The 8,402-nt window shown below is 41.2% G+C and overlaps 1 non-coding gene across 1 annotated transcript; it reads right to left on the reverse strand.

Annotated features, from left to right (window-relative positions):
* Positions 1–2,870: 2,870 nt before the first annotated feature.
* On the reverse strand, positions 2,871–3,011 carry LOC135277897 (U4 spliceosomal RNA). Its single transcript, XR_010345464.1, has one exon. It is a non-coding gene; the product is annotated as a U4 spliceosomal RNA (small nuclear RNA).
* Between the last annotated feature and the right edge of the window lie 5,391 nt (positions 3,012–8,402).

Genomic DNA, 8,402 nt, shown 5'->3' on the forward strand with positions numbered 1-8,402 from the left:
CTCCTTTCTTCTCCTCTGCAATCCAACCCCTTACCATTCTATCATAGACTCCAAGCACTAACGCTACCCTCTAGTTGTCCAGGACTTCGAATGGCATATCCCATTCCTTGACTATTGCCCACCTCTTGCCACTATCCCTTTAGCCATCAACCACCCACCTCAAGGAGAACTTTTCCATCACATTTTCTCTCCTCAAAGCCCTGACAGGTGACTGCTGCTCACCAGACTAGTTAGCCAAAGGCGTGAATAGACAATATTAGCTTTTTTTTTTTTTTTGAGACAGAGTCTCATTTTTTCGCCAGGATGGTATGCAGTAGCATGATCTCAACTCACTGCAACCTCCATCTCCCAGGTTCAAGCGATTCTCCTGCCTCAGCCTCCCAAGTAGCTGGAACTACATGTACAGGCCACCATGCCCAGCTAATTTTTGTATTTTTAGTAGAGACGGGGTTTCACCATGTTGACCAGGATGGTCTCGATCTCTTGACCTCATGATCCGCCCGCCTCGGCCTCCCAAAGTGCTGGGATTATAGACGTGAGCCACCGCGCCTGGCCAAACATAAATTTTTATTGATTTTTAATTCGTATGCCCAAAAAACACTAAAATTTTACCCAAATCTTGAATTTGGTCAAAATTCTGTTTTCTTAGTATATTTACAAAGTTGTGCAACTATCACCACAAATTCAAAAATGTTTTCATCATCCCAAATAAGGAGATATTTTTAGAAAAAAATGTTTCAAATATTTATGTCTTAAAACATGCCTACCCTGTAAGATTGTGCCTAGTTATAAAAAAAAAAATAGATAAAATGTCCTTTAGAAGTTTAAGAACTCTTTTGAGTAAGAGGAGTATCCAAGGTAATTATACAATGACATCTTCCTGCAATTAAATTGATTATATTTATTAATTGAATTGATCGGGTTTTTGATTAAATTGATTATATAAGTAAAAGTGAATAGTTTGCAAGTATTTTGGTCTGTCTGCTAACGAAAAGAGAACAGTGTAATGGCATGCATGTTTCCTTTGAACAGCAACAAAAAAAAAAAAGAAAAGAGAACAGATGGAATAAGGGCAGTAAGAGAGAAAATATGTCCTTTCTTCAACAGTTTAAAATAGTTTAGTTATTTATTTTCAGGTAGCATGATAGAAAAAGGGATTTGAGTGTTTCATTTCAAATTATCTTGTCTGCAAGCAGTGGAAATGAGCCCTGGCCCACACTGCGCTATGGAGAGAGGAGGAAATGCGGGGGTGGGGGGCATCCCCCGAACAGACTGGAACGGGAGCCTACAGCATTGGAATGCAAGAAACGGTTCTTGTAAGCAACGAAATATTCTGAACCATTTCTCTCCACTTGCTGACCAATTTTCTGTTTCCCAAGGCACTCTGCAAAAAACTTGATTGTCAAAACTTCCTAAATTTTTATTAGCCTACAGTTTCAGCCACCTAGTGAGAACATTTTCCACTTCCCAAGGATTGGGATTGGTCCATTTGGAGACAGTTGGCCTTAGTAGGACCAATCCATTGCTGATTTTTTAGACAAACTTCAGAGGTAAGAGTGGGAAAGAGTTCCCAGAGGAAGAGATTTGGGCAAATAGATTTTCACTACAGTCACCTTTGATCTTTGTGGTATTATTCATCTAAATAATATTGTTACTGTTTGAAATTACCAGCACTAGCCAGGTAAAAAAAAGAAATGTACTGGCTACCTTGTTTAGAAATTAACTCCAGTCTACACTTCTCATATCCAATATTTTCTTTCAAACTTGAAGAAAGCAGTGGAACTTCATCATACATGGCAGAAAAATATGTAATATGTCCTCTATTCAAACTAGCCTTTGGATGAACTGTGATGAAAGCTAACTAGGAAATAGCAATCGGGAGATGATAACAAAGGCTCTGTTACTGACAGGCTCAGATATCCACGAGAGTTTTCCATCCCATCATTTAAATAATGAAGAGTCATTGGGAGTTGAAGCCAAATGCCTCCATTACCCAGCCATAATCTTAAAACAGAACAAAGCCATCTCTTGCAGAAAGTATTATTTCCGGGGTTCTAATAACAGTACTTAAAAATAAGTTTCTGTGTTTGTCATATTTTATGTGAAGAAGAGTTAAAATGTTTTCCATGAAAAACAAATGGCCAATAAAAAGTGTAAAAGTGTCTGCCCGGCATGGTGGCTCCAGCCTATAATCCCAGCATTTTGGGAGTCCGAGGCAGGCAGATCATTTGAAGTCAGGAGTTCAAGACCAGCCATGGCAACATGGCAAAACCCCGTCTCTACTAAAAATACTAAAGAAATTAGCTGCCCGTTGTGGCGCATGCTTGTAATCCCAGCTACTTGGGAGGCTGAGGTACGAGAATCTCTTGGACGTGGTAGGCAGAGTTTGCAGTCAGCCGAGATGGCACCACTGCACCTCAGCCTGGGTGACAGAGTAAGACTGTCTCTAAATAAATAAATAAATAAATGAAACTTCGTAGTAATAATATTGGCTATTTATTAAGTACTAACTGAATGTCAGGCACTTGCTTTGACAGGCATTATTTCATATAATTTTTAGAATAACACTATGAGATAGCTTTTTATAGAAGGGAAAACCGGAGCTTCAAAAAGTTGAGTAACTTCCCCAACATCACACAACTAGAGGGTGACAGGACCATATTTCAAACGCAGATCTGTTTCAACTTCAAAACCAACAGCTACTATACATGGCCTGATCTGCCTCTAGCATTGACCACGTTTTGCACTTTGATTGTGCAGACCCTCGTATACGATCCCTTCTCCCTGCAGCCCCACCCTCACGTTGGTAAATAATTGGATCTGAGTGGCCAGTGTTGTACTTTGTTTTTGTTTGTTTGTTTTTTATTCACTCCCCATAAAGACTGTCAAAAATTGCCAATGCTGACTGTATTGCAAGCCATCATGGCGGGGTATTGGGAAAAGTTTTCAATTAGCAATAATCACGCCTCGGATAAACCTCACTGGCTACGATACTGCCACTGTGCAAAGCTGCCAATTTTGTACTTGATGAGTAATCATCGGTTCCCTTTTAAGGCCAGGTTTATCTCTGCTCCTGCTGGCCATTTCTCAGCTTGCCATCCACCTTGCTTCCACCATACCTGGGCAGCTAGTTGACCACTTGTCATTCCTTCCGGGTTTTTTCTGTCAGCCTTATGGGGATGGCCTTGCTCGTGTCCTCTTCCCTACCCTTTCTTATTTTCCTTTTACTGTTTCTTTTCTTTTCTTTTCTTTTTTTCTTTTGTGAGATGAAGTTTCACTCTTGTCGCCCAGACTGGAGTGCAATGGTGTGGTCTGGGCTCACTGCAACCTCTGCCTCCCGGGTTCAAGCGATTCTCCTGCCTCAGCCTTCTAAGTAGCTGGGATTACAGGCATGTGCCACCATGTCCAGCTAATTTTCATTTTTATTTTTAGTAGAGACGGGGTTTCGCCATGTTGGCCAGGCTGATCTCGAACTCCTGACCTCAAGTGATCCACCCACCTTGGCCTCCCAAAGTGCTGGGATTACAGGCATGAGCCACTGCACCAGGCCTGTTTCTTTTCTTATTTTCTTTAGACACAGGGTCTTGCTGTGCTGCCCAGACTTGTCTCAAATTCTTGGGCTTAAGCAATCCTCCCACTTCAGCCTCCAAGTAGCTGGGATTTCAGCTGTGCACCACCATGCCCAGCCACTTCTTTTCTTAAAATGTTTATTTTTTTCTCATTTTTTTTGCACTTAACATGATGCTATGCACATAGTAGGTAGTTATTAGGTATTTCTTCAATTAAATGAAGTCTTCTTTCTGTAACAATTGTCATTCTATAATTTTATTTCCTTGCAGTGTTACTATTTCTCTGTGGCCTTCCATTGGGAAGCCTTATCAACAACTTTTCCTTTTTTATTAACTTTTATTTTAAGTTTATGGGTACATGTGCAGGTTTGTTACATAGGTTAATTTGTGTCATTGGGGTTTGTTATACAGATTACTCCACCACTCAGACATTAAGCCTAATACCCGTTAGTCATTTTTTCAGATCCTCTCCCTCCTCCCACCTTACACCTTCTGACAGGCCCCAGTGTCTGTTGTTCCCCTCTATGCGTCCATGTGTTCTCATCATTTAGCTCCCACTTACAGGTGAGAACATGCAGTATTTGGCTTTCTGTTCCTTTGTTAGTTTGCTAAGGATAATGGCCTCCAGCTCCATCCATGTCCTTGCAAAGGACATAATCCCATTTCTTTTTATGGCTGCATAGAATTCCATGGTGTTTGTACACCACATTTTCTTATCCAGTCTATCACTGATGAGCATTTAGGTTGATTCCTTGTCTTTGCTATTGTGAATACTGCTGCAGTGAACATACACATGCATGTGTCTTTACAATATAATGATTTATATTCCTGTGGGTATATACCCAGTAATGGGATTGCTGGGTTAAATTTCTGGCTTTAGGTTTTTGAGGAATTGCCACACCGTCTTCCACAAAGTTGAACTAATTTACACTCCCACCAACAGTGTAAAAGCATTCCTTTTTCTCCACAACCTCACCAGCATCTGTTATTTTTTGACTTTTTATTAATAGCCATTCTGACTGGTATGAGGTGGTATCTCATTGTGGTTTTAATTTGCATTTCTCTAATGATCAGTGATGTTGAGCATTTTTTCATATATTTGTTTGCTTCATGTCTATCTTCTTTTGAAAAGTGTCTGTTTGTGTCTTTTGCCCACTTTTTGATGGGGTTGTTTTTGATGTTTGTTTTTTTCTTGTAAATTTGTTTAAGTTCCTTATAGATGCTGGATATTAGACCTTTGTCAGATGCACAGTTTGCAAAAGTTTTTGCCCATTCTGTAGGTTGTCTGTTATTCTGTTGAGTAACAGATTCTTTAGTTTAATTTGATCCCATTTGTCAATTTTTGATTTGTTGCAGTTGCTTTTGGTGACTTCGTCATGGAATCTTCGCTCATGCCTATGTCCTGAAATGGTACTACCTAGGTTGTCTTCCAAGGCTTTAATACTTTTATGTTTTACATTTAATTCTTTTTTTTTTTTTTTGGAGACGGAGTTTCGCCCTTGTTACCCAGGCTGGAGTGCAATGGCGCGATCTCGGCTCACCGCAACCTCCGCCTCCTGGGTTCAGGCAGTTCTCCTGCCTCAGCCTCCTGAGTAGCTGGGATTACAGGCAGGCGCCACCATGCCCAGCTAATTTTTTGTATTTTTAGTAGAGACGGGGTTTCACCATGTTGACCAGGATGGTCTCGATGTCTTGACCTCGTGATCCACCCGCCTCGGCCTCCCAAAGTGCTGGGATTACAGGCGTGAGCCACCGCGCCCGGCCTTACATTTAATTCTTTAATCCACCTTGAGTTAACTTTTGCATATTGTGTAAGGAAGGGGTCCAGTTTCAATCTTCTACATGTGCCTAGCCAGTTATCCCAGCATCATTTATTGAATAGGGAATCCTTTCCCCATTGCTTGTTTTTGGCTGGCTTGTTGAAGATCAGATAGTCGTAGGCGTGCAGTCTTATTTCTGGGTTCTGTATTCTGTTCCATTGGTCTATGTGTCTGTTTTTGTACCAGGACCATGCTGTTTTGATTACTGCAGCCCTAGAGTAGCAGTTTGAAGTTGGGTAGGATGATGACTTTAACTTTGTTCTTTTGGCTTAGGATTCTCTTGGCTATTCAGATGCTTTTTTGATTCCATACGAATTTTTATTTCTAGATCTTTGAAGAATCTTAATGGTAGTTTGACAGGAATATTGAACCCATAAATTGCTTTGAGCAGTAGGACCATTTTAGTGATATTGATTTTTTTCTATCCATGAGCATGAAATGTTTTTCCATTTGTTTGTGTCATCTCTGATTTCTCTGAGCAGTGTCAACCGCCTTTTCTTTCCAGCAACTTGGCATTTATCTTTACATCTACACTAACATTACCCTTTCTCATCACCAGGGATTTCCAGAGTAATAAATAATCATTTTTGATGTGTTCTTATCCTTTTTGATCTTTTAGCTACCTTTAATAACATTTTTATGTTTCACTTTACCTTAGCTTGAGATCTAACTACTAACATGCTATTATTTTTTCTTTTCCTTCTACCTTCCTCTTCCTTTCTCTTTCTTCTTCACTAATATTTCTCTCGTTCTTTAACAGTGAACTATCTCTTAAATGTGGCCTTTGGCTTTGGTCCCTTTCATAATCACCTTCAGAATGAGTTATTCCAATACCCTGCCTTTCTCCAGTCACCTCTTCATAGTCATAATGAATATATATATATATATATTTTTGAGACAGGGTCTCACTCTGTCGCCTAGGCTGAGTACAGTGGTGCAGTCGTGGTTCACTGCAGCCTCAACATCCTGGGCTCAAGTGAGCCTCCTACCTCAGCCTCCCAAGTAGCTGGACTATAGGCATGCACTACCACACCTGGCTAATTTTTTATTTTTATTTATTTATTTATTTAATGAATGAGAGGTTCTTATGTTGCCCAGGTTGGCCTTGAATGCATAGCCTCGCCTCCTCAAGCCCCAAGACAACTGGCCTGAGCCACCGCAGCTCTAATTTTTTATTTTTATAATGATGGGGTCTTGCCATGTTGCCTAGGCTGGTCTTAAACTCCTGGCCTGAAGTGTTCCTCCCACCTCTGTTTCCCAAAGTGCTAGGAGTACAGGTGTGAGCTACTGTGCTTGGCTCATCATAAGTAGGGTTTATTTTTCTTTTTTCTAAGACAGAGTCTCACTCTGTCGCCTAGGCTGAAGTGCAGTGGCATGATCTCTGCCCACTGCAACCACCACATTTTCGGTCAGGCAATTCTTCTGCCTCAGCCTCCTGAGTAGCTGGGATTACAAGCATGTGCCACCATGTCTAGTTAATTTTTGTATTTTTGGTAGAGACAGGGTTTTGCCATGTTGGCCAGGCTGGTGTCAAACTCCTGATCTCAGGATGATACGCTCGCCTCAGCCTCCCAAAGTCCTGGGATTACAGGCCTGAGCCATCACACCCAGCATAGTAAGTAGTTTAAGCATAGGATTGCTTCCACTGAGTAAGAAGGTGGCAAAAGCAAAGAGGATATTTATTTGATTTCAACTTCTGCTGTGACACCAGAGTTTACCATGGTTCATGAAACTGTTTGTAGACTTGCAGAACTTATTGGGCAGATTAACAATCCCTATTTCCCCTTCCTGGTTTGGCTGATGCTGTGTTCGCTGAAACCTTTGCTACCTGATTGATCCCTCCTGCCTAGCCAGAGGTTCCCTTCTACGTACATCTGGGCGGACCTGTCAACACCTCTTTTCTTACACAAGATCAACTCTCTGTTCTCTATTTTCTCATCCCTTTTAACCCTCTATTCTCTAATGATCACCTGATTAAATGACTTGCAGATATAAAGGTCTAACCTCATTTCTCAGTTTTCTCCAGATTTGTACCACCAATTCCTTATGAGAGTCTCACTTGATTATCAACACCCGAAGCTTTACTTATCTGTCATCGGCTGGGTCATCTCTAGTCACTCTCTCAAAATCTCCACCAGTTACTAGCATCACTGTCAGTCTGGTGTACTTGGTATAAAGTCTTCATGTATATTTTTTGACTCATTCCTATTTTGTTTTTGCTTTTTGGGTCTCGTTCTGTTGTCCAGGTTGGAGTGCAACGGCATGATCTTGGCACACTACAACCTCTGCCTCCCGGGTTCAAGTGATTCTCCTGCATCAGCCTCCCAAGTAGCTGTGATTACAGGCGCTTGCCACCACGCCTGGCTAATTTTTGTATTTTTAGTAGAGTCCGGGGTTTCACCGTGGTGGACAAACTCCTGACCTCAGGTAATCCACCCGCCTTGGCCTTCCAAAGTGCTAAGATCACAGGCATGAGGCACTGCGCCCAGCCGCTTTTGATTCACTCTTCATTCACAGGTTGAATGGTTCTTCTTTCTTGGGCCTTGACAATCTTGCTGCCCTTGATGTCTCAATCTCATCACTTTTTGATGTATGGCCCTAGAATCCTTGTTTCTAATATACCTTTTTTTTCTCATTTCCTTTTATGCTGAATTCTTCAAATAATTTCTCTGAAACACAGTTTTCATCATGCCATTTCCCTTTTCAGAGCTCCACAGTTGCATTTTGTATGCCTAATCATAACAGATAAAAAACCTCCCAACTACATTAAGACTGCTCATTCACTTCGTTTTTTACATGCCTCGCCAAGCTGATTTTCTATCCCAGGTCTTATGCTCCATGCAAAACTTCTTACTTGCCTTCTCTTGCACCAACATAGAAAGATTATCCAAGGAAATCAAATATATTAACTCTCTCTGCCTGGGCAGAGAGTTGGCACCAGAGTTGGTGAAGAACATGTGAGTCAGCAGACATAGATTTACATCCCAGTTATGCCATTCACTTGTGTGACCTT

This window comes from Aotus nancymaae, unplaced genomic scaffold (assembly GCF_030222135.1).
Source record: "Aotus nancymaae isolate 86718 unplaced genomic scaffold, 86718_ANA_hifiasm-v0.15.2.pri h1tg000033l, whole genome shotgun sequence".
NCBI classification, from domain to species: domain Eukaryota; kingdom Metazoa; phylum Chordata; class Mammalia; order Primates; family Aotidae; genus Aotus; species Aotus nancymaae.